The sequence below is a fragment of the Xenopus laevis genome, chromosome 7S, assembly GCF_017654675.1.
Source record: "Xenopus laevis strain J_2021 chromosome 7S, Xenopus_laevis_v10.1, whole genome shotgun sequence".
In the NCBI taxonomy this organism is placed as follows: domain Eukaryota; kingdom Metazoa; phylum Chordata; class Amphibia; order Anura; family Pipidae; genus Xenopus; species Xenopus laevis.
The window spans coordinates 39420770-39448601 of NC_054384.1; the positions used below are offsets into that span (position 1 = coordinate 39420770).

The window sequence follows — 27832 nt, forward strand, 5'->3', positions numbered from 1 at the left end:
GGTTACAGCCTCCTGAACCTCTAAGGCCTAGTCACTATGGGGCGATGCACGAACGTGGAGAGCTCAACCTGATCCCAACACACTTGTTGTCAGCTAATCCGGAAGACCCTTCCCTAGCATAAGGGTCAGAGGGTAAATGCAAAAGAAATTTGGATGCACACCTGTAAATTGTAATTGTGTCCAAACAGTGATTTATTTGAAGCCCAAAGTATACATCACAAAGGGGCAACGTTTCGAACCCCTCCGGGTCCTTTATAAAGGCTTGATAAAGGACCCGGAGGGGTCTGAAACGTTGCCCCTTTGTGATGTATACTTTGGGCTTCAAATAAATCACTGTTTGGACACAATTACAATTTACAGGTGTGCATCCGAATTTCTTTTGTAGTCACTATGGGGCATGAAGTCAGCTTGCTGCCTGCCTTTTTTTATGAGAAGATGCAGCAGTCCCAGCAAAGCATTCCTGGGTGAGCCCTTTAATCAATGCCTGCTTATTCCAGACATTAAAGTTATACAATAACCCCAAAATGAATACTTAAGCAACAGATAATTTACATCATATTAAGTGGCATATTAAATAATCATCTAAAACGGCAATATATATTTAAGTAATTACTGCACTTTTACATATATTACCTTTAGCACACTTTTTGTGATGGCCTGTGTGATCACCTGACCAGAAATATTGCAGCTCTAACTGTAACAGGAAGAAGTGTGGGAGAAAAAAGACAAAACTTTGTCCTTTAATTGGCTCATGTGACCTAACATGGTATGGTATGTTTGTGTGCACTGTGAATCCAAGGATCTCAGAGGACTAGTTCATAAAAGGATAATTTTCCATTTAGGATTACCCAATTGCACATACTATTAAAAAAGTATGTTATTATGAAAATGGTTTATTTACAGGAAGCAGGGTTTTACATATGTGCTGTTTTATGTAATATATTTTTAAAGAGACCAACATTGGTTGCGGGTATAAACTTTTAGTAATTCAGCTCTAATGAATAAACACATAGGGGCAGATATATTAAGGGTCGAAGTGAATTCGAGGGAATTTTCAAAGTAAAAAACTTCGAAATTCGAAGTATTTTTTTGGATACTTCGACCATCGAATAGGATACTACGACTTCGACTTTGAATTTGTTTAGAAGTAAAAACGTTTGAATATTCGACCATTCGATAATCGAAGTAATGTCTCTTGAACGATTTTAATCTGACCGCAGGATACCCAAATTCGATAAAAAAAATTCGACTTTGATATTCGAAGTCGAAGTATTTCAATTCGATGGTCAAATTTCTAAGCATTTTTAACTTCGAAATTCGACCCTTAATTAATCTGCCCCACAATGTGTAAATATAAGGCACCAATTACCGCTCTTCTTATTGGAGGCCCAGCAAATCTACACGTAAAGCCAGTAACATATAATATTTATGGTATTTTGTACTTCTTTAATAACTGTCTGCAAAGGCCAAGTCATCACAAACACATTACTCAGGCATAACCCTATTAGCATTGCATGTGATTAGAGTTGCCAATCAAATCCATAAGGTTGAGTATTTTTTTTTAATGATGAATCAACTTAAGCCAAAAATTGTTGTTTTATAACTAAAGATACTAGACAGAGTACAAAAATTCACATTGCCCATATAATTTATGGATTACTTTAGCCCCTGTTTATTTAAAGCATTGCAATTTTCTTTTAATCGTAGTTTGTAGAAACTTGCTAAACCTGCTCAACAAACAATAGGTGGATAACTGCAATAAGATGCCTTTCAGTTTCATTCAGAATCTATGCAATAACTTCTGAGCATTTCTTCATTATTAATCTGTATGACAGCAATATTAATCCAATCTGGGTTTAAATTAAAAGCAGGAGATAAGTACTTCGAGAAGGTATTGATTCCAAAGAACTGAGATGAATAGCCCAAACAGCATTTTCACTTCAATTTATTTTTCTGATAAACAAAGTTAAAGGGAAATCAATGAACTGCGTAGGTTTGCAGAAAATAAAAAAGAGTAATTTTTTTTGCTTCCACCATTTTCATTTTTGTTTATAAACTGCTCTAGCTTTTAGTAAAAAATGATGATAGAGATTATTGGACAATAACTGCTAATGGGAAAAATGCTGCTGCTTAACCATTTTTTATTTTGTAAAATGGGGCCAGCTGACTGTTGTTTTTATGCAAAGGATTTTACTGCAACAATTTTAACCTTGAGTTGTAATAAATACAGCTTCACCCATTGAAGAATGTGGTGCCATTGATATAGGTGTTTAACAGACACCACTAGATCCATCTGAAGTTCAGTAGCTTCTACCTTCACTTGTCGTGGGCCTGTGGAGTTGCAAAGCTAAAGACTAATGCATAAAAAATATGTTTTCAATCTTTCAACATTTTTGAGGTGTCAATATTCCATTAAGTACACTAGAGCTAACCTCATGTAGTACTGTAGAGATTTTCAGCATATAATACAACTTTTATAAGCATCCTTAAATAAAGATTTGGTGGCAGATTTTACCAGACTGGCACTTGGTTAAGGTTTATAGTATGAGGAAAGATTGCCTGGTCCAATGCACAAGCAGAAACACATTAACATTATCTAAATTGTTCTTAGATACAGAAGATGTTGTATTATTGTTAACAGCGTGATGAAACATGCTCCTGGGACATTTTTTCCAAACTAACAAATAGGGCATATAAACAAGCATGGGCAGGGGCTAATTACCAAATTGTTTACAAACAGGCAATGTGACACAACTTGGGTGAACGATTTAATGATCATATTGATTTGTTAATGCTTTTTGTTTCCACTTGGGGCTATGTCAAAAGTGCTATTTTCTCTCAGCAGCTTTCCAGAAGAAAAGCAACAAGAAAAAAGTTGTCAAGTGCAGTTTTTCAAATCAGATTTTATGGAAATTATGTTTACCCAATTATTTGTTTAATTTTTGTGAGCTATGGGTCAACACACCAACAGCATTAATTAGGAGGAGAATTGGCACAACAGATTGGCCTAGAGAAACATAAATGATACATGTAAACCTGAATAAAATAGCTTTGCAACATGAATCTTGAGAGACACATTTAAAATATTTGCAGGTGTTATTGAAGGCAATGGGGGGAGTTTTTCACAAAGGTAGAATTAAGCCAAATTTGGAGTAAATTTGGAGAACATTGTTAATTTGTCCCAGAAACTATTAGACCACTGCATGAACTTTACTCTACACTACTTTACTCAATTTTTTTCTTTTATGCCAAAACATTGGATTAAAGCAGTTTCAAAAGTCCATCTTTCTGAATCTGACAAAATGGAGCCAATAGGTCAAACAAATTTATACCATCTTCAAACTGCTGTAAGTTGTAGTGCTTATCTTTATGGATAAATGTGGTACTCACTAAAGTGGAATTCTAGAATTTAACTCCAAGGTCCAGAAAACCAATGAATACATTACATTGATTATAGGGGTTGTTTATGAGCACTGGTATAGTTGTAGTTATTAGTGATGGGTGAATTTGTCCCATTTCGTTTTGCCACGAATTTCGCAAATTTCCAGCGAGATTTGTGAAACTGGTGAATAAATTCGCCCATCACTAGTAGTTATGCAAATTTCCCACAAGGGATTCTTGGAATTACTGCCCTCTCTGAACCAGGTGGTAGGGATCATTTACGGCCCCATATGCACTGAGCAAAAGGGAGAATTGTTTTCATACTTACCGTAATTCTCCTTTCCTGGTCACTCTCCATATCAGCAATACACCCGGGGAGGCCCCTCCCATTCCTGCCCCTAGCCCATAAAGTCCCTTCCTCTCTAGAATTATGAAAGGTAGCCCAGGAACTCACCTCCTTGTCTAGTACCAAGTTTCCCCTTGAAGGGTGCAAATGCTGATATGGAGAGTGACCAGGAAAGGAGAATTACGGTAAGTATGAAAACAATTCTCCCTTTACCTGGTCACTTCATATCAGCAATACACCTGGATTTACCAAGCCATAATAATCAAGAAGGGTGGGAATAACAGTCTCCAACTATCATACTGCAAAAAGTCTTTATTAAATTAAGAGACAAATGCAAGCTGTGATCCTGCTGCAAAGGCATGATTGCTAGACACCGAGACGTCCAGAGAATAATGTCTAATGAAGGTCTTAGCTGAAGACCAAGAAGCCACCTCACAAATTTGTGAAGTTGGAACCTCTGCTAATGCTGCCCAGGATGCAGCAATCCCCCTAGATGAATGAGCCGTCAAACCGTCCCGAGCTAGCTCGCCTTGAGACTCATATGCTTTAGATATACAAAGGCATATCCATCTGCTTATCGTTGTAGTAGAGGCTGCTTGGCCCTTGTGACAACCTGCCGGAATAATAAACAATCTGTCAGAAATTCTAAATGGTCTCGTTATCTCCAAATAACGAACCAGACATCGGACTGGATCAATCTTTAGCATTTCCTCCGACTCTGTCTCCTCCACTCTGAATTTGGGGAGAATGACCTCCTTCTTTAAATTAAAAGATGACACCACCTTTGGTAGAAAGGCTTTATCTGTTTTAAGGATAACTCTGTCATGTAAAAAGAGGATATGCCCGGTGGCCTAAGTTTGAGGGCCGCCGTAAAAAATCTTTTAACCATAGGGTCTTCTGCCCATGCTCTGATAGGGCCGAAATAGCTGAAACATGGACCTTTAGTGTTCTATATTGTAAACCTTTCTCCAGGCCTTCTTGCAAAAAAACAAGAATATGAGATAGTGAAATCTCTCCTGACTCTTCACTTATATTCCTCCATTCCATGAATCTTTCCCAAATTCTATAATAAGTTGCAGAAGTCGAAGGTTTCCTTGATCTTAAAAGCATAGCAATAACTCCTTCTGAAAACCCTAAGGACTCCAATCTCTTGCGCTCAGTCTCCAAGCCTGAAGAGCTAAGGCTCCTGGATTTGGATGAAAGATTGGTCCCTGACAACAAATCCTTCTTCCTGGGAAGAGACCATGGTGGAACCACTGCCAGCTTTAACAAGAGCGGGTACCATGGCCTGCGTGGCCATCTTGGAGCTATCAAAATTACCTCTGCTCTCTCCTGAATAATCTTCTGAAGAGTCTGAAGAATGAGTGGGAACTGAGGAAAGACATACATTAGCTGAAAGTTCCAGCTCTGTAGGAGAGCATCCGTTGCTTTCGCCTTGGGACAAAATCTCCTGGAAAAGAAAATCGGACACTGTGTGTTGTTGAATGTTGCCATCAAATCCACTTCTGGGAGACCCCATCTCTTCACCAGCATCTGAAATACCTCTTGATGTAATCTTCACTCTTGGACCGATAGGATATTCCGGCTCAGGAAATCCGCTTTTTGATTCTCCACTCCTGGAACATAAGCTGCCGTCAGAAGGGTTAGATTCTTCTCTGCCCAAGTCACAATTGGTTCCACTTCCCACAGCAGAGATCGGCTCTTTGTTCCCCCCTGCCTTCTGACATAGGATACCGCTGTGGTGTTGTCTATCAGCATCTTGACTGCTGAACCCTTTAGTCCCTGAGCAAAGGAAAACAGAGCATTCCTTGCAGCCCCGATTTCCAGTATGTTGGAAGGTACTCCCTTCTGTTGTGAAGACCACAGTCCCTGGATCCATTCCTCTTCCAGATGTGCTCCCCAACCCAATGTGGATGCATCTGAGACTAGAATCCTCCATTGAGGTTGGGTTAAGGCGAGGCCTGTACAAAGATTCTCTATTGACAGCCACCATCTGAGAGATTGTTTGAATTCCTGAGACAACCGAATCTGCTGACTCAATCTCCCCTTACTTTTTCCCAATGATCCAGGAAGAACCACTGTGCTGGTCTCATGTGCCACCTTGCCCAATTCGTGACAGGGATGGTCGCTGCCATAGAGCCTATCAGAGACATTAATTCCTTGGCTGAGGCATGGTTCCTCTCTATAATGCCTGCTGTTAGACAAGATAAGTCTTGCGCTCTCTGAAGCGGAAGCAACACTCTTCCCCCTCTGGTGTCTGGAACATTGCTCCTAGATACTGCAATGTCTGTGAGGGAACAAGTTGACTCTTTTCCCAATTCATTAGCCAGCCATGGATCTGTAGACACTCTAAGACTCGTTCCAGATGAAGAATGAGAGTCTCCTTGCTTCTTGCTGATACCAGAATGTCGTCTAAATAGTGCCAGATGGAAATCCCTTCCAGTCTTAAGGCCGCTAAAACTTTGGAAAAGACCCTTGGAGCAGTTGAAAGGCCAAAGGGTAGACACCGGAACTGAAAGTGCCTTCCCGCCAGTGCAAAGTGCAGAAATCGTTCATGAGCTTGGATGACTGGAATATGAAGATAGGCATCCTGAAGATCTATAGATAGGAGCCAATCCCCCGGTAAAACTGCTTGAATGATGGAGAAGATGGACTCCATTTTGAATTTCTGATACTTTAGATGTTTGTTGACTTCCTGAAGGTTCAGAATCGAACGCCAATCCCCTGAACTCTTCCTTGACAGAAACAGGATTGAATAAATGCCTTTCATAAGTTCCTCTTGTGGAACTGGTATTACCGCTCCAACTTCTAGCAACCACTGGACGTACTGATCCAAGGCATCTCTTTTGCCCTTTGAGGCCGGGTAAGGTGATATTACAAATCTGTCTCTCCTTGGAACCGAGGTAAAGTCCAGCTGTTAACCCCTTCTCAGAATGTCAAGTACCGATTGGTCTGAGATGGTGTTTTTCCAGACATGATCGAACTCCCCCAGCCTTGCCCCCACCCTTCCTTCCTCCAACGGATAGTCAGGAAGATTTCTTAGGCTGATGAGTTGGCCTGGACTTATAGCCCCTAGGAAAGGTATACTGACCCCTTTTCCACGCAAAGGGCTTGAATGTCTCCCTATTTCCTCTAAAGGAATGGTGGGAGGAACCTGCCACAGCCGCTCCTCGAGGGCCACCAAATCTGAAAGGTTGAAAACCTGATTTTTTTTTCTCCTGTGGCAAAAACTGGCTTTTTCCTCCTGAGGCGTTAGTTATAACCTCATCCAGTTTAACTCCAAGAAGTCGGGAACCTTCAAACGGAAGCGTACACAAACTCATCTTGGATGAGGTATCCGTCGACCATGACCTGAGCCATAATGCTCGTCTTGCCGCTACTGAAATAGCTATAGAGCGGGCAGACAGTCTGGTCAAATCTACTGCACTTTCCGAAATGAAACCTGCAGCTAATTTCAACTCTGATAGACTAGCTGAAATGTCTTTCACATCTGCCTCTTCATTCACAGCTTTATCGATGGATTCAATCCAACAAGACATGGCTTTGGCTACTGACACTAAGGCAACTGCTGGTTTACAAACTGCTCCCGCAACTATAAAGGCCTTTCTGAGGTCTGATTCCACTCTCCTATCCATCGGATCCTTTAAGGTGGAACAATCATCAATTGGCAAGGTTGTCTTTTTGGCCAAGTGAATGACTGCAGGGTCTACAGAAGGAGGAATGGACCAATCCTTCACCTCCTTAAACGGATACAGTTTAGCAAATCTGGTACCCGGTGAAACAAAAGATAACTTTTTTTGCAGCCTTCTGCCATTCTGCCTTAATTAATTCTGTCACTTCCCCAAACAAAGGAAAGGTCTGACGATTTTTGGATGGAGAAGGCAGGACCTTGGGGGTCCTGGCTGATTCTGCTTCTTCTTCTTCTCCTAAAGTAAGCTTCAAAGCTTTGATAAGGCGATAGACTAATGCGAAATCAAAAGATTCATGTGCCGCCTCTGATTCATCCTCTGAATCTGTAAAGGTAACTGAATTGGCAGGTGCCAATCTCTCTTCTTCCGAGGAGTCCTCATTATCTCTCCAAGCCTCTTGACCGGCCCCATGGACTTCCCCTAAGGTCTCTTGTTCCCCTCCTGTGGGATCCGAGGCTGACCTGCAGAAATCCTTCCAGCAAGTGTCACAAAATTTCTTGCCCACTAGAGGTGGCTTGAAGCATCCCACACATTCAGACATGGGTGTCCCCTTGGTTTTGCGCTTTCTATGGGAGTCCTCAGGCAAGCTAAAATCGAAAAAAAGAGAGCGAGAGAAGATAAGACAAAGCCTAACACTTATACAAACCCAACTTTAAGGAGGGACTTTCCTAGCTTGAAAGGCAGAGGCACTTGAGGCTGAATGATCCATCACATCAGTTCCAACTAAACCACAACTAAAAAACAATACCCTCCAGGTTAATATCACCCGAACAACAAGTAACCACTAAACCACAATCAGAATCTTGCCTCCAAAGAGAGAACTTACCTAAAAACACAGCGAGTATATAAGGCAGCAGAAAAGGGGAAGAGCAGCCTTACGAAGCTGCTATCCAGAATGCCCCTTATAAGGACTCAGGGAGAAGCCCCTCCCTCAAGATGGCTGGTGCTGCCTGGAGAGTCCGCACCGCACCGCCATCTTAGAGGAGGCAGCCACAGCTGTGATCGTTCCACTTCCCACAGCCATAGAGCCTATCAGATCCGTTTGAAAATCCCCGAAGGGTAGGAGCTGAGGCGCTATTCCCCCCTGTGCCTTGACAGGCACCATCCATCTGGCCATCACTAGTGCAATCCCACGGTCCCTAGAAGCACCATTCTCCCCCCCCCTTCCGCCTCCTCCATAGAGCCAGGGCTGCGCACAGCCCTGACGTCACTCTAGTGCGCGCCCTGAAGCCGCACATCCGCTCTGCACCTTCCGTCTTGCGAAGGAGGAGACGACCGGGGGAATTGGAAGATGGGAGGGGGGAGAAAATAGAGCCCCGCATGGAGCCCCTTGGACGCAATGGGTGAACATTGTCTCAGGAAGCATCCCACAGCCCGGGATCGCGCCACTACCTCCAAGTAGTGGCCCCTGAATACCGAACCTCCTGCCATTTCATTATAGGGAAGGGCCTTACAGGAAATATCCATAAAAGAAACCCAACAAGCCCCAAAATCAAGGCAAAACACTAGTACCTTAACTACCTTGTGGATCATCTGTGACAGGAGCAACTTTACCAGCCACCCACCTGGCACGCCTCAGGGGATCTTAGAAGGTGACTTATATAGTTCCACTATCTGTCAGCTCTTCTTCCACTTTCCCTTTCCAGGCCTTCGCAAGGGATGGAGGAAGGGGCCCCTCTCTCTAGCCTTCAGTTCCCCTGATAGGTTTCATACCGCATAAGGAACTCAAGCCCGCCCTCCTGCTAAGGACAGAAACAGAAAAGAAAAAGACAAGGAGGTGAGTTCCTGGGGTACCTTTTATAATTCTAGAGAGGGAGGGACTATCTGGACTAGGGGCAAGAATGGGAGGGGCCTGTATTGCTGATATGGAGTGACCAGAAAAGTGCAATATTGAGTGAAATTGCCATGTTTTTTCTCCACAATGCAGTATCTTTTACCTGAATTCCTGCACTTCTGCAGTTACCAGGGGGAGATGTGCCTAATGCAATTGCAGCTGCTTTGTGAATTTGGCATTCTTTTTAACTCCAATTTAACTTCACATTGAGTGCAATAATAAAACCATATCATGTGGTTTATCATAAGAAAACTCATTTGAAGTCTATAGGAAAACCTAGAATCAAATGTATCCTGTATGTCGTGTATATTATAAATGTATTAAAAGTGTTGAACTCTACTTTTCATCAGAGGGATACATTTTTGCCATCTTGGTACTGTATGATGTTTGCAGAGGCTAGTAGTGATGAGCAAAACTGCGGTCAAAATTTTCAGAAAAAAAAAGTCACCAGGACAGAATTGTCGCAGAGACAAAAAAGTTGCCATAAGAAAAAATGCTAATTGGCTTTAAAGGGGTTGTTCACCTTCAAACACTTTTTTCCCAGTTTAGTTGTTTTCAGATGAAGAAATTTTAGATATCTTCTAAGTGTGATAGTTTTAGACTGAAACCCTAGAGATATGAACATTACAATTTATAGTTCAATTTTGGAAAAACTGTAAAAAAACAAAGCATGGAAAGCAACTGAAAAAAATCTTTATTTCTGGAGAACAATCTGAAACCAACTCAACTTGAAAAAAGTGTTTGGAAGGTACACACCACTTTAATGCATTTGGAGCGAGAAAAACCCATTGATTTTAATGCATTTGGACAAAATGTCGCCAAGACAAAAAGTTGCCACAAGAAAAAACACCCATTGACTTTAATGCATATTTAACTCTTTCATTAACACCTGAATCCTAATACAAGGCTGGACACTCTTAGGCTGTGATTTAGCTTTCTTGGTGGTGGTCAAAATAGACAGAAATAACTCCCTATGTTTCTATTCTGTGATTACATTTCCATCCTTTTACGTAACATCATTATACAAAAACACTCTGATCTTATTCTCCAGGGCTAATGGGTAACAGCTTTTAGTTGATTTTTTTTCTCCCCCTGACTGGAGGATGATACATTTAGACCAATGTTCCCTTGTTCCTTTGTAGGGCCATTAACTGCTCAATTAGAGTATTAGCCTATTTTTAGTGAAGAGAAGAGCCACCTCCTTATCAGATTGGAAGGAAGGGTAATTGTATTTGGCCCATCTATGAGCTCTTTAGCTGTCCTGGGAATCTTTTCACAAGTCTGGAGAATGCTGGTAATCCTGTATCCTTGTAACATTAACCTCTTCACGACAAATGCTGGCATACATTTCTATACTGTGTATCATTCATCTGGAAAATTAGAAAAAAATAGACTAGGGATTACAGTTGCAAGATCTCCAGTCACTTGCAATTACAAATAAATTCAGTCTGTTTCTATGTCTTTAATCTGTAAATACGGGCAGAACCACAATTTATAGTTAATGTCCATCAATGTGCACATGCATTCACATCCAGGGTCTAGCTAGGCTCTGCATCTCACAGTAGGTGCAAGGAAGCTCTGTCCAAATGTGGGGAGCACTGTATTCACGGGCAAACAAAGCTCTCTGCACCCTCCCATGCATGTTGTTAATGAGCCCTATTGTCTTGTTGTTTTTGAATATTTCTGATAATTTAACAGTCCTTAGTGGTGACAAAGCAATTATAATTCCAATTTGCATAACTATATCACTGCATGCACATCTCTCATGTTAACTGGGTTAATAATATATGAAAGGGATGGTTCACCTTTTACTTAGCTTTTAGTATGATGTAGACATTTACATTCTAAGACTATTTGCATTTGGTTTTCGTTTATTATTTTTTTGTTTGATTTTTTAATAATTTAACTTTTTGTTCTGGGACTATGCTGCAGAAAGTGCATAGTATGTATGTTTGAATAATTTGTCTAAATTTTTATGGTATCACTGGCCATCCTATGAAAATGACTTGCAGGTTACAGTCAAAGGTCTTTCACTCTTTTAACAACTCTAATACCATCCTCTTTGCTACACCGCTGTGGTTTTCATAACTAAATCAGCATGTTATTGATTTCAGTGATCTCTGAATTGGCCAAAAGGATTTAACTGCTTTATTCTGTACCTAGTAGAATGTAAGGATGATATTAGTGGGCAGATTTTCAAGATAATAAAGTTAAACATCTTAGCCTTTGGCAACCAGATGAATACACTGGTCAGTATGTGGTGCTATATTACTGTAACTAAAAGAAAAGAATATCGATATAATCCAATTTTACTTCAGCCCCGGTAACACTATTTAGAAACTAGAAGAACGCATGAACAACATGAACATGATGATATAATGGTGTTTTTAAGCAACTGCAGGCAACATTAATAAGTATCATAAATATGGACTTCCAGGACACGTTAGATTGTGATGAATAAAAGCTTCCTAATTTATTAACAAATATAAATAGCACGTCAGCTTTGACTGGTGCATTAAGTCTTTACTACTGATGCGTTTAGTGCTTCATGGCACTTCCTCAGAGTATTCCGTAGTCCGTATTTATAATGTTTAGAAGAGGTTGCGTTGCCAGGGAACAGGAGTTGGACACGTGATCTCCTGGAACCAAACGGGGAAGCTGTGCACTGGTGAGAGATTTGTAGCTAAAAACTTACAGTCCCTTACATTTAGGATAAAAATACCATATTGCTTATTTACTAAGATGGGCAAAGTGCAAAAAACAGGCACAAATCAATTACATATCCATTGCAAATCTTCATTATGGACAATGAAGTTTTCAATGTGGAAATATTATTATGTTGCTTATCACATGAAAACTTATAAGCAAGATTAAACAAGAGGAGAAAAAATTATTCTCCTAATTCAGTTCCAGGTTTTCCCATATACATCAACAGAGTTTACACGTGATAAAGAGTGAGGAACATTTTTCTAGCATTGTGGGACAATCTGGAATTGAATTAGGAGATCATCTTTTCTCACTAAATTGAATCTAAGGAAGACATATAACCTCTCATCTGTTACAGATCACTCTCAATGCTGTACTATCTGTGAGGGTGTAAGGAAAACTCACCGCTCCAATCCTCTTCAGCAAGATGGTGGGTCCGGTCCTCCTCGGCAAGATGGCGGCCTCCAGGACTCCCTCGTGGCATGTTCTAACGCAAGTGTGTCAAATGTGTGCAACATCTTGACGCCATCGCGTCAGAATGGACCCAGTCCCAGGATGCCAGCGCGTCAAGGTGTGCAACATCAGCATGCAGTGTTGTGATGCCAGAGCGTTCATTTGGCGCCAAAACTGGCCTATTTAAGATGCCAAAACATTACAGACCTTGCCCAAATATAGGTTCATCTTATTAAGTTCCTGGGTGTGATATTTCCTCTGATTCTCGTTATTGACCTCGGCCTGTTATTTGGATTATGAACTTTTGCTGCCTGGATTGAACCTTTGACTGGACTTTGTTTACTCTTTTGCCTAACCATTTGATACCTGTATTGAACTAGTAGCTTTCTCCTTGGTCTACAAAATCCCAACAGAGCCATCGGGCCCTGACAGAGGGCTACTGATCTAAAGATCTGTAGACTTAATTACGAAATTATAAATGCAAAGCATCGTACCAAGAGCTAAAATAGAGGCCAAACTGAGCTCATATTGACCATGACATGCATAAAAGATCCTTGTTGGTAAAAGTAATATCCAAAAACAAGAATCCAGCAGCAGTATTCAGGACAGGTAACAAAGTACAGGCAAAACTAAACTTAGAAAACCTAAAGGTTTAGGAGGACTTCATGTCCCAGATTTCAGAAAGTTTAATATTGCTGCTAATACTAGATATATCGTGGAATGGCTGTCGGGTACTGAGAAATTTACTAATCTGAATCTGGAATTATTTTTGGACTCGAAAGAACATATTATATCTTCTTTACATAAAAACTGGTCTGAGCAACATATAGATATTAAGAGAAATCCAATTTTTAGGGATACAACCAGTACTTGGAAAATTCTATGTAAACAGAATAATCTAAACTTCAATGTCTCACCTTTTTTATCTCCTTTCTTTCTGAAGGGGTTTCCCATAAAGCAAAGAATTCAATTTTCTTACAAATGGAGAAAATTCGGTATTTCTCAAATTACTCACATTTTAGATCCAATTTTGGGAGACCCACTCCCTTGGAAAATGTTTAAGGAAAAGTATAGTCTTTCTGAGAAGGAAAGGCTCAGCTATTTGCAGATTAGACAAGGCTTTCAATTAATCGATAATAGAACAAAAACACAATTAAGTCATCATCAGTTTTATAAAGATTTATTACAGTTGGTTGATGATATTAAACTAAATAATATTTCATGGATCTCATTACATCTTTTAAAGTCAGTCTCCAAGGATTTAGATCCACTAGAGAATTCGAGCAAAAAATGGTCTTCATTTTTGGGAACTGATGTTTCTTCCAGGGAACTTCTGCATTCTTTCCAAAATTTTAGAAAGAATATATGTTCTGAGTCCTGGAGAGACCAACATTTCCGGCTCATTCATTTAGGTTATGGCTTATTGTTCCAAAACTGTGATAGCTCTCAGAAGATTTCTTTTTGTCCAAAATGTACAGAGAAGAATGTTGACTTCTTTCATTATATCTGGGATTGTCCGATTATTAGAAACCTATGGGAAAAAATAAAAGGTTTTATTAAAAAATTTACTAATTTAGATGTCTCTTTAAATCCTCAATATGCTCTAGTAGATGTGAAGGACTTTTTTCAGGTATCTTGCAATGGCTCTTCTATTAATGTCTCAGATGAAATATTATCTTTTTGTTGGTTAGTTATGGCAGCTACTCGGAAATCTATATTCTTGTACTGGATAAAAGAGAACCCCCCTTCTTTGAAGGACGTGCTGTCTTATCTATTTAACTTATGTATTCAAGAGGTAATTAGATTTAGAATGGATGATCTTCTCCAGAGAAATAGAATAAGGAATAGATGGTCTCTTTATATCTCATCTTTAGAGGCTGATAAGAGGTCATTTATCCTTGGTCTTATGGGACAAGATCTATGCTAATAAAATGCTAAAAGAGATATTTAATGCCTTCATTCACAAAAATGGTTCTTCATATATTTTTTGGCATTGTCAGACTCTAATTGGTAGGAGAGAATACCAGGTCTATTTTTCTAAATTATCTAAATTAATTTTATTTTACTTTATTATTATTATTCTGATATTTCATTATTTTATGTTATTTGTATTTCCCCTTTTTCTTTGTTTGTTTATTTATTTTGTTGTCTTTCATGTCAAATGTTTACTGTAATGCTCATGAATACTTCTTTTGCTCCTTTTTGAAACACTGTATGTTTATCATATTGTCATATACTTGTATTTTATTGAAAATCTCAATAAAAAGAATTTCAAAAGAAAGTACAGGCAAAAGCAGGTATTAAAACTGAGGCACACTGCAGCTGATGTCTAGTTAGCAGAGATGGGGCACAGACCTCATTGATAGGATTTCTATAAGTAAACCCTAGAACATATATATTAGCTAGTGAGAGCATATTTTTGCCTAGACATGGATTAGTGGTGAAATGCCGCCGATCCACAAATATTTTTGGAAAACTGCAGGATAGTTTTAGCGTGATGTCACCCTTGGTGCATATTTTTGGAAAACCGCAGGATAGTTTTGGCGTGAACATTTTTGTCACAATAAAATACGAATTGACCTCAGTGTATTTGCACAAATAAAGACAAAGAGAAAAAACACTCTTTGACTTCAATATTGATATATCAACTTCTAATAAGTTGCAGTGAAAATGGCCATTGACAATGCATTTCACAATGTTCACCTTATAGCAAGTTTACCTGCGGTTTTGAAATTTTTTCCTCATCACTACACATAGCCTTTCTTTAAAGCACTATGCTCAGGATCCAAACCCACTATATATAACAGTACGAGCCGCCAGTTGGACAGCCCTGTATTACACGATCTATGGAAAATGTTTTTTGAGGTATGTGTATAATTTTGCTTTTTTGAGGTATGTATATAATTTTGCTTGTATAAAATGAATTCAGTTTGTGTATATACTATTACATTTCTATTCATAAAACTGTTTTTGCCAGTACAAAATAAAAAATGTATTCCATGTTTCAAAGTACCCTGTGTACAAATAACAACTCATAATGCAGAAGCAGACCTTTGGTTTCTGATTTTTTTATGAAAAAATTACACTTAAAATGAGTTTAGAACGTTTCTCCTTCTATTTAGTAAAAGCAAAAAAGGTTAACACTTCTCCCTCACCCTGGATCTAAGCTGTTTAAAGGAGAAGGAAAGGTTAAAACTAAGTAAGCCTTATGAGAAAGGTCCATCTAAATATACCAGTAAACCCCCAAAGTAATGTTGCTCTGAGTCCCCTGTCAAAAGAAATACTGCATTTCTTTCTTCTATTGTGTACTCATGGGCTTCTGTATCAGACTTCCTGCCTTCAGCTTAAACCTCATTGCCCTGGGCAAGAGCATGCTCAGTTTGTTCCTCTTCCCCACCCCCTCCCTTCTCTACTGTAATCTGAGCCCAGAGCAGGGAGAGACTCAGGCAGGAAGTGATGTCACACCACATTAATACTGCAGCTCCTATTCTAAACAAACAGAGCTTTTTACTGAGGTATGGTAAAACATTCTACAGAATAAATATAGCATTCTAGCTTGCACTATTGCTGCTAATCTATTGGCAATATAATGCCTCCGTAGCTTTCCTTCTCCTTTAAACAGTATTGACATATTCATTTAATATTAATGACATAATTTATGCTTTATGTTATGCTTTCCAGGCTGGGAAAATGATCCTGATTTACCGGATACACTCCACTCAGCATTTTAAAGAGATTCTTATATTGGTCCATCATATTGGTGAGTTAGATCACTTTCTTTCCTTATGTTATCCTGCATTAGAAGATTTTCTGTATATTTCCCTGGCTCCCTGTAAAGCCTGGCTTTTCATGGAATCTATACAATATGTTTATAGTCTTTAGCTAGTATTTCATTTCATCTTTATATATCCAAGGGAAGCATCAGTGACAACAAGGATTGCTGAAGCTTTAGTTAGTGGTGCTTGCGAAGCAAAGCATCACTACTGTTATCTTGCAAACTTATTAGTGGTGCTTGCGAAGCAAAGCATCACTACTGTTATCTTGCAAACTTATTTTTATTAGTGGTGCTTGCGAAGCAAAGCATCACTACTGTTATCTTGCAAACTTATTTTTTAGTGGTGCTTGCGAAGCAAAGCATCACTACTGTTATCTTGCAAACTTATTTTTTAGTGGTGCTTGCGAAGCAAAGCATCACTACTGTTATCTTGCAAACTTATTTTTATTCTTCTTCCGTATGAAAGTTTGGCGCGTAACTAGTCCCGCACCGTTTGTCCTAGACCCATGAATGAGGTGTCAAATCGTGCGGCTTAATCGGGAATGGGGTGGTATGACTTTTCTAAGGGGTGGGTGGTTAATTGCCCCCCCGAAAAGTCCCATAGATTAACATTGAGGCCAACTTTTGACGGATTCTAGCGCAGAGAGGGAATCTTGTAGAAACGTTAAATTTACCACATTTGAAGAGGTTTGCGACCTGTGTCAGATGATACCCCACACGAGGGTATAAGTTTTACCCCCGGGGCAGGAGAGGTCCCCAAATTTGCCCCATTGACTTATAATGGGGAATTTATCGAATAATTAGTTTGTCGCAGACCCATGAATGAGGTGTCAAACCGTTCAGCTTATTCGGGAATGGGGTGTTGTGACTTTTCTGTCCTATTTTGGGGACCCAAAAAAGTGAGCGGAGCCGCAAACAACCAATCAGATTTTCCCTATTGACTTCAATGAGAAAATGTAAACAGCTGTAATTCTCACAGTAATAAAGCCAGAGCTCCCAAACTTGGCACCGTGGGTCACTGGGTGACTGCAGCCAAAATTTACAAAAAGTGGGCGGAGTCTACAACAGCCAATCAAATTTCAGCCATTCAATTAAATAGGAAAATTTTAAACTGCTGCCGCTCTTAGACGGTTAATGGCAGCCTCCTCAAAGTTGGCACAGTTGGTCACTGGGGGACTGGGATTAAAATTAAGAAAAGTGGGTGGAGCCAAAACCAACCAATCAGATTTCTTTGATTGGTTTTAATGGGAAAAATTAAGAAGGCTGCCATTCTCTCAGTATTGATGTCAGGGACCTTGAATATCACAAATGTGGTCGCTGGGGGTTTCCACTTCAAGTTTAGAAAAAGTGGGCGGAGCCACCAACAACCAATCAAATTTCATTCATTGATTTTCAATAGAAAAAAATAGAAATGCTGCCATTTTTACACATTAAATGACAGCATTCCCAAACTTTGGTATGTTAGTCACTGAGTGACTGTGGTTCACAATTAGGAAAAAAAGGGGCGGGGCAACAACAGCCAATCAGATTTGGGCCTGAGTTTTGCCACGGCAAGCACCACTCACATTTTCTTCAGGAAATGTACCTCTCTAGTTGAAATATGCTGTTTTTATGTGCTGGGTTCCATTTTTATGTTAAAGTACAGTACCCAATATTCACAGATTGATAAATAATATACTATAATACTCCCTGCTAGCTGCAGGCTTAACATTAAGGTTGACTCTTTCGTCAGTTAGGGCTTAATTTCCTGAAGCTATGATAGTCAAGTTTAAATCCATAAATATGCATTGTAAGCTCTGTGGGATACTCACCCCTCTATATATTATCTAGTACCTGACTAGCATGCCTTTGAATATAAATACAAGACAAGCTGGTACCTGTAGCTGTTTTCAAAGCAATAATGATCCATTCTAACAAAATAGCATGCATAAGCAAACCATTTAATGACGTGATTTTAAACAGCTTGGAATTAGAAAGAAGGCATCTGCATTTCCAAAACTGGAATGGGAAAATACATTTTATTGCCTGCGCTGATATGCCACTTCACATACCCATGCCATACCACCTTGATGTATAATATCCTTTATCCTGCAGCATGTGGAGATGCTATCATACTTTATAGGGTTTAAGATGATGTGTTGCAGAGCTTTTCCAACTAATTTAAATTATGTCTGTTGTTTCTAGAAGATGTGCTGTTCACTGCTCATTTTCGTGAAAAATGACGATCCTGGTGAGAATTTGTATTTTATACTCAAACAATTCAAATATTTTTATCAATCGACCAGCTGCAAGAGCTCTACAACATAACAATTTGCAAAAAAAAAAAAAATGACAAAATGATTCTTCAACTCAACAACAAAAAATCCCACTCTTCAACAAAAAATCCCACAAATCTGAGTTAAAGTTAATTATAGTAAGCAAATTTGGACTAGGGGAAGACAGGAGACTCTTCAAACGTTACGTGCCCAGGGCCCCCCCCCTTTGTTGCGCCCTAGGTATGTGCCTCTTCTGCCTACCCCTAGTTCCAGCCCTGCTTCCTACATTTGAATATAAAAAAGCAGGACACAAGTTTGGCCATGCTCAAAGTTTAACCACTTTTCAGTAGTCTGCACTCTTTCTTGGCAGCCAGCAGGATTAGGACTGTCCCATTGAAATAAGGACCATTGGAAAGTATGAAAACAGTGGTATGTCAGACTAGATTTAATTTTCTAGTCCAAAATTCTGTCAAATATTTCAGGCCCATTTTTGAAATGTGAAATAGAAGATATTTAAATAAAGTACACAAAAAGTACTACCCAATGGCCACACCCAACAAGCGGATTACTTAGGGTGTTTGGAACCTCACATTTTAAGCACATTAGGATGTTTGGAGCCTCACATTTAGATACCAATAATTTTTCATGTTGAGCTCATATATTAAATGTATATTATATATAGATATATATTAACAGTCAATGTATTCAGAGTGCAATGCCAGAGGTATATTTATAGGTGCTAAACACAGGTGTTACTAGTGGTTTGCACCTGTTTTTGTATTTTACATCCTGCCCGGGGCTACATAAATGAGTCTTATAATGATGGTGAGTTTCACACATATTAAAGAGTTTGTTGTTACATGACGCATCAAATACTGAATGTCACATTGGGTGGAGAATGGGCGTAACTAGGACTTGAAAATTCCTGTGTGTTTTGTTTAATTATTAGTATGTATTGGACTATTTCATACCGGAAAAAGGCCTATGATGCCCATTGTGTGGGATTCGGCAAATTGTGCCCTCCCTGGATTTTTTACTGCATTGTTTGCACTGTGCCTGATTAAAAGCACCTAGCTGTCAGATGTTACTGCTCTTCTGTATGCAACAATATTATCAAGGTGCAACAAGTTCTTTCCAATGGGACATGTCAAATTGTGTCAATTTTTTGCACTGTACATGTACATGTACTGTGAACTGTTCTCGTAAATTGCCCTGTCATATGTACCACAACATTGATAAAAATTGAAGCTGTAAACTGCATGTTTCCAGTGTACATGAATAACAACACATTGACTACTTTTTTTGTCCATGTTTTTCCCACAGATGCATCAATTTAATGTATATTGTGTGACATTAATGTAATATTGTCATATGGAACATTCATGTAAATCTGATAACATCACAGGTTTTCCCTGTAAAACTCCCTATGGTCACAGTTGCTTCACTTTGCTGCTTGAAAGCAATATATTCAAAGAAAGGATAAATAAAGCATTCAAACACCATTTGCAAGTACTGATGGATATCACTGTTCTCTGCATACGTTATCTGCGTAAGTGTTTCTGTAAATACTTTTAAGTAAAGTGTCTTTTACTACATTTCACTCACTTTCTAATTGCTAGAGTGAATCAAAATGTCTTGCATGTTTTCCTTCTATTCTTGTTACCGTGATATGTTTATTTTGCACTGGCCGGGCCTAAATTTTTATCCTATATTACAATTAAGGTTGACATTTTAACTAATGTTTTTATTCTGCTGATCTCTGGTTTGGAATTTACACTTTGCTTCCAGTGTTACTAACTCTAGCTGGCATGTAATTTAAAACTGAAAGTTAAATCTACACTGGACATACATTGATCCTCCAACTCTCATCCCCTGGAGGGTACTGGTTAGCAACATTCTCCCTAGCCAAAAACTGACCTATATAGCACAGGGTTGCCCAAAAAAGTTGAAGGCAATATGGGGCCCGTGGCTGGAAATAGAAGACACCCACTTTGACTGCAATGTATAACACTGACGATTTTGTGAATCACTGGCTCCACTGCCAACTTTCAAATTTCCTCCAATTTTTCTTTCTTTTGTGTATTTCTCTCCTTTCTGTATTTGTTAAAGTAAAATGCAAAAAGAAAAAAATAAATAAAAGATAAATAGTACAAAAAAATTATAAATAACTACAGCTATTCGACCTCTTATCTAGAATGATTGGGATTTTCTGGATAAGGGATCTTTCTGTAATTTGGCTTTCCATACCATAAATCTACTAAAAAAATAATGTAAACATTAATAAAACCCAGTAGGATTGTTTTGCCTCCAATAAGGATAAATTATATCTTAGTTATGAACAAATACAATTTACAGTTTTATTATTACAGAAAAAAAGGAAATAATTTTTAAGAATTTGAATTGTTTGATTAAAATGGAGTCTATAGAAGATGGCTTTCCCATAATTCAGAGCTTTCTGGGTAACGGGTTTCCATATAATGTATACAATACCTGTATTATATTTCTTTATGGTTATATCTCGTATTCTCTTGAAAAACTGCTGGTGTGTATATCTAAGAATTCCCTAGCTATGGTGAAATGTGTGCACTCCCATAAATAAAATGTTCCTGTTATTGCATAGTACTAAACACTCTTTGGTCATTTTTCTACCCATTGCTTTGTCTGTTTCTTTTTTCATTATTTACCTTTATTCAATAAGTAAATCTTCATGAATGTATATACTGTCTGCTCACACCATTATTACCCATGGGCAGCGCCGGATTTGCTGGGCGGGCGCCCGTAGGCCATGCGCTCCGCGCGGTCCTTGCGCCCGCCCGCACTACCACACGCTGGCGCAAAAGCACCAGTGTGCGAGCACCGAAGCACTAGGGAGCACAGGCGGCTGGGCGGCGTGCCGCCCCCAAAAATGTGCCGCCCTAGGCCCGGGCCTATGTGGCCTCACCACAAATCCGGGCCTGCCCATGGGTTGTTGGAGGAAGTGGATTATAATTATTCCTTATTAAAAGCAAAACCAGCCTGTTGGGTTTATTTAATGTTTATATGATTTTCTAGTAAACTGAAGTTACAAAGATCCAAATTACAGAAAAACTCCAGGTCCAGAGCATTCTGAAAGACAGGTTCCATACCTGTACCAGCATTTTGCTACAAATAAAATCAAGGTTTCAATTCAGAAATTATCAGTGGTGATTTCTCCATAATTAGATAGTTTTTAGTTTTCTTTAGTTTTGCCTTCTCACCTAAATCATCATTAGGTCTAGTACCCTGGAACTGGGTATGGAAACCGGTAGTTCTTCGGCTGCTGATATCTGGTTTGGGATATAAACTTTACTTCCAGTGTTACTAACCCCAACTGGCATCTAATTTAAAACTGAAATATAAATAGTCAAACAAATAAAAATATCTACAAGTATTGGACCTGTTATCCAGAATGCTCGTTACCAGAGGTTTTCTGAATAAAAGATCTTGCATAATTTGGATCTTCATTCATTAAGGGGCAGATTTACTAAGGTTCAAATGGTAAATTCAAAGTTTTTTGGTCAAAACTCACAATTTTGAATGTAAAACCACAACTTAAATTTGAATTTGAATGTGAGATTTATCACACCTCGGCCCTGGAAACAGTTATAATTCGATATTTTGCCACCTAATCCTGCCGAGTTCATGTATAAATCAAGGTCAGCAGTCTGTTGAACCATTTGAAGATGTTAATTGCCTTCCTGATATTCAAGTTTTTTTTTCGGAGAAAAACTCGATTCAAAATCAATTCAGTTTGATTCAGATTTTTGGGTCGTTTCTATTCGATCAAATGCTAGACGTTCATGTTTTTTCATAAATAACCTCCCATTCGAGTTGTGAGTAAATTCAAATTTATTAAAATGAAAATAAATTCACATAACTTCAAAATTAATAAATAATTTCCTTAGTCTACTAGAAAATCGTGTAGGCATTAAATAAACCCAACATGCTGGTTTTGCTTTCAATAGGGATTAATTATATCTTAGTTTGAATCAAATACAAGGTACTGTTTCATTATTACAGAGAAAAAGGAAATCATTTTTAAAAATTTGGATTATTTGGATAAAATAGAGTCTATTTTCAGTAATTTGGAGATTTCTGGATAACGGGATGTATCCCATACCTGTACTACATAAATTAAATTCCAGGTTGGAAGGAAGCAGGATAGATAGGTAAAGCATATAATAACAAAAAGCAATTTCAAAGACGATGCAGCAATTTTGTGCAAACAGTATATCCGACTGCTTATTTCCAGAGTTCCTCTCACAGTACAAGGCAGTTTTCAGAATATAAAAGTGAGATATTTGAATCTAGCCCAGTATCTGTATTTCCTAGATTTCCTCTAGATCAGATGCAGCCCTACTGGGAATAGTGTAAATGTTATTTGTGGCATGGGAATGAGAACCATAGATAGGAGTTGGCGAGGGACTGTGGTGGTTTGAGAGGTAGCATAATCCTAGATTTTTCTTACAATTAGCATTGTCAATTTCTATTTTTGATTCGCTCTATATGACCTCAAAAGCAGCTCACACTGGTCCATGCTGGTCACCTAAAGGACACTGGCCCTGTAAATTATAGAGGCTAGGTAAACCAGTTACCTCAGATGTAAAATCCTGCATTTGTGTTATTATTTTGTTTGTATGTGTCCAGGATTTACAGCATTACTGGTTATTCAGTTGCCACGATAAACATGTTGTAATAATAAGAGTCAATATGGGGTCTTAATAAGAAAGGAAGTTTGTGATAGATTGAAACTGATTGCCTTGTGCAAAATGACATCCTCTGAAAATAAGCAAGATACCTGCCATATTCCATTTATGTTACTGTAAATTACCCAGTGGATTTATGATACCACTAGACAACACAAGCTATTGATCACCAGACAAATGACTCAATTTTTCTAGAATTAATCAAGTCTAGCGATATTCAGCCTCAAAACTTTAAAGGAGAATTGAAACCTGCAGGATCATAAATAGCCTAGATGGTAGACAAAATAGCAGTTTGGAAATCTATGTTATGTAATTTCCCACACTGGAATCAAACCTTCTAAGCTATACTTTCCTCTTTCATTTGCTTGTGTGCCTCTCCATGGGTGACTCTGTGAATTTAACCCTGCTTTCAGTGCATTTAAAACAGAAGATGATGAATTTTAAAAGATTGAGTTTTGTAAAGTATCAGCATCTTTCCTTATTTTAAAGTATAATATAGTTTTTTTATGTGGCTTGTAATTTTTATAAGCTTCTGATTTGCAGTAAATTGAAACTTTTATGTGTACTTTAAAATTTCCTAAACTTTAAGGCTCTTTCTACATAATTGTTAGTCTGTTTTTCTTTCTTTGGTGAAAGACCTAATTCAACAGCCATAATTTGGTGGTAGAAATAAAGGATCTTCACATTACAAAAAAGTAACGCAGATATGGGATCTGTTATCTGGAAACCCATTATCCAGAAAGATCCGAATTACGGAAAGACTGTCTCCCGCAGACTCCATTGTATCCAAAATACTACACATTTTTAAAAAATGATTTCCTTTTTCTCTGTCATAATAAAACAGTACCTTGTACTTGATCAAACTAAAATATAATGCATCCTTATTGAAAGCAAAACCAGCCTATTGGGTTTATTTAATGGTACATCATTTTCTAGTAGACTAAGGGGCAAATTCATCAAGGGTCGAATATCGAGGGTTAATTAACCCTCGATATTCGACTGGGAATGAAAATCCTTTGACTTCGAATATCGAAATCGAAGGATTTTGCGCAAATAGTTGGATCGTATGATTGACGGAATAATCGTTCGATCGAACTATTAAATCCTTCTAATCGAACGATTCAAAGGATTTTAATCCAACGATCGAAGGTTTATCCTTCGACCAAAAAAATTTAGCCAAGCCTATGGGGACCTTCCCCATAGGCTAACATTGGGTTCAGTAGCTTTTAGGTGGCGAACTAGGGGGTCGAAGTCTTTTCTTAAAGAGACAGTACTTCGACTATCGAATGGTCGAATAGTCGAACGATTTGTAGTTCGAATCCATCTATTCGAAGTCAAAGTCGTAGTCGAAGGTCGAAGTAGCCCATTCGATGGTCGAAGTAGCCAAAAAACCACTTCGAAATTCGAGGTTTTTTTTCTTCTATTCCTTCACTCGAAATTAATGAATTGGCCCCTTAAGGTATGAAGATCCATATTATGGAGAGACCCATTATCTGGAAAACCCCAGGTCCTGAGTATTCTGTATTACAGGTCCCATACCTGTACCAGAAGGAATCATGGGAAGGCTGTTTCCCATAGATTCCATTTTTATCCAAATAATCAGGTTTTTTAAAAACAATTTAATTTTTCTCTGTAATAGCAGTAACTGATTTTCTAGTAGACTTAAGGTATGAAGCTCCATATTGCAGAAAGATCCGGAAAACCTCAGGTCCCGCACATTCTGTATAACAGGTCCCATACTTGTAAATTACTAGTAAATACATTAGCATATTTGGAAAGCATGGAGGGGCATGTGAAAACTTATGAGCGAGATTCAATTTGAGGAGAAAAAACTTTTATTGCATCTGGCTCTATGGGAAAATCTGGAACTGAATTAGGATATACTTTTCTCATTAAACTGAATTTAGCCCATTGTGATAGAACTAAATTAAATATTGTATCCTTCTTGAACAGATATTAATTAGAAAATATGGCTTTGACAAAATACACTGGCCAAAATGCTGCTAAATCAGTCTTTTCATTCTAGAACCCAATACAATGTATCCAAAATAAGTTAATTCCAGATACTATACAGTATATATATGTATATTTGTGTGTGTCTGTATTTGTATTAGCTGACCATTGGAGATTTATAATTGCTGTTTTGCGAACTTGAATTTATTTGGGATCAGGAATGTTTTGGACCAATTGAGAGGGCTCCATATAGACCAACTATTTTATGTAAAGCACTTTTTGTTTCCTTTAAATTTTGTAGCAAACGATCAAGGTTAAGCTTAATTACATCGATTTTTTACTGTTAATTGTTTGTTACATTAAATTGGATAAACTATGTAGCTTCATTTAACCATTCACATGTCCTTGTATGATGTTAAATTGTTTTGCTTTATGTAAAGTGCCCTAATATGGGTGACCAATATAGTGACAGCATTTGTGTTAACGTGTACATGTGTGTATAGTTTAGCATATTGTATTTATTGTGGTGTCATTGAATATGCAAACCATGAACTGTTACTGCATTGCATATGGAACAAGACTCCAGGCCATTCTTTTTAAATGAGATCTAGGCATCTAAAATCAATGCAATTCCCCAAACAGAAACAATCAACAAACAACACAGACCTGAATTTGAACAAGTATCAGGAAAAGTATAAAATATCAAAATGTATTATTAGAATATGCAAGAGGCACAAATAGCCTGTAATATAGATGGCTGTGTTTGTTTAGTGATGCTATCAGTAATTATCAATGCTTAGGTTACCTGTTATGCGATTCCTTTAAACTTGTGTTTTAAAAAATAATGGTACCACTGCTGTAATGTATAATGATATTAGGAGTCACCTTGGTGTTTCAAATGTGGTGAGGGTGAGCATATAGCAACACACAGACCCCCAGGTTGCCAAGGTTGGCATCACAGTGGCATAACTACATATACAGCAGCCCCTGCAGTCACAGGGGGCCCAGGCAATAGGTGGGCTTGTTGTATCATTTTCTAATCTCCCTGGCACCTATCATAACTTAAACTGTGGAAAAAAGTAAAAATACGCCACAAGCAGGTAGCAAGCACGCTGGCAGTAGGTAGGGGAAGAGGGACTGTTCACTTTCAAGGTACGTCACTGCTGGCATGAGTCAATAGTGAAATAGTGACATAGTAAGTTAGGTTTAAAAGAGACACATGTTCATCAAGTTCAACCTTTTAACTCTATTTTAACCTGCCTAACTGCTAATTGATCCAGAGGAAGACAAGAAAAAACTTTTTGCCACAAATGGGGAAAAAATTCCTTCCTGACTCCGAGATGGCAGAAACCAGTCCCTGGATCAACTGGTAATATGAACTATCTTCCGTAACCCTGTATTCCCTAAATTAATTATATTGTTTTTACTTGTCTTTACACAACTGTGACCCCCCCCATCTACAAAGTGTCCCTTTGAGCAATAGACTAGGCTAATTTCTCACTTTTAAATCTAATTTATTTTAAAAACCATATAATATATTAATTAGTTCATTTGATATACAGACTTACAAACTTGCTACTGGTTAGTTATTGTCATACTAAACGTACAGTTGCCTTTGTTTAGAAAACAAAGTGGTCCAGGGGGGCCCACCTTTGCCAACTCTTCCATTTCTGCCCAGCATACTTTATAGCTTTTTAATTCATTAATTAATACATAGATAAATAAATAACAACATTTTAAATAATAAAATAAACCAGTCCCAATCTTTTTTCAGAAAGTGGTACCATGATATTTCTCGCTGGTATTTAAATCGGAAAACATCGGAAAGGCATATTTATTCAGTTGCTATTATGTTCTTAATTTGTGTATCAAATTTTCTTTCCCTAATAGGCCTACCAGTAGGTCTGCAGATTCTTGTCAGATAAACTTGTGGTACTAATAACCAGCTTCATCTCCCTGTATTTAAAGGGAAAGTTTCAAAGAAATTATATTTTAATGGGCTCTTATAATGTGCAGGTTTTCACTCGCTGATTGAACATGCTAGATAAAGACAGATAGTCTTGCCCTGTAACTGCACTGATAATGAGGTTAATAGGCCTGCTGCTGTCTGACATTTCTGAGCTGCAAGGCAATCATAAAGCGTAGCTTTCCAAGCCATCGGCTCTACTCTCACACAACACAGTAATGTCCTGCACGATGGCTTGGCATGTGCCATCTATTGTCAACTAGTGAGACATTAGGCTCCAGTTGCTTGGAGGCTGATTCTGGAGGCTAGAACAAGACACATACATAGCAAATGGCAGGTAACAGCTTGGTATAAGCAGCTTTCTGCTCTGGTGAACTGCTCTATTTCCTTCTTGTTGTCAGTAATAATTTTGGTTGGCTCTTCCATTTTCTACCAACCTACAGAGTTTTTTGCTCTGTATAAAATTATATATTACTAATGTATCAAATGGTACAACTAATTGCAGGATTGTTTTGTGATACTGTTAATTATAGTGCAAGACAAGAGTTTAAAGAAAAGTTGTATGCATGACAACTTGAGTGACTGCTAGTCTTTCAGTTTTACTGGCTGAGTGGCACATTTGTTCTTCTGTACATATAACTAATCAGCTGCAAAAGATGCAGTGTCTGTAAGCATCCCCCAAAAAAATCCAGTTATGAGAAAGTTGGCCCTGCCTTCATCACAGTCATCATAACTTTAGCACTTGTGCCT

General features: G+C 38.4%; 1 pseudogene; it reads left to right on the forward strand.

The window, feature by feature from the left end:
- Nucleotides 1–27832, forward strand: part of LOC121396008 — a 121729-nt pseudogene that overhangs the window by 57320 nt on the left and 36577 nt on the right.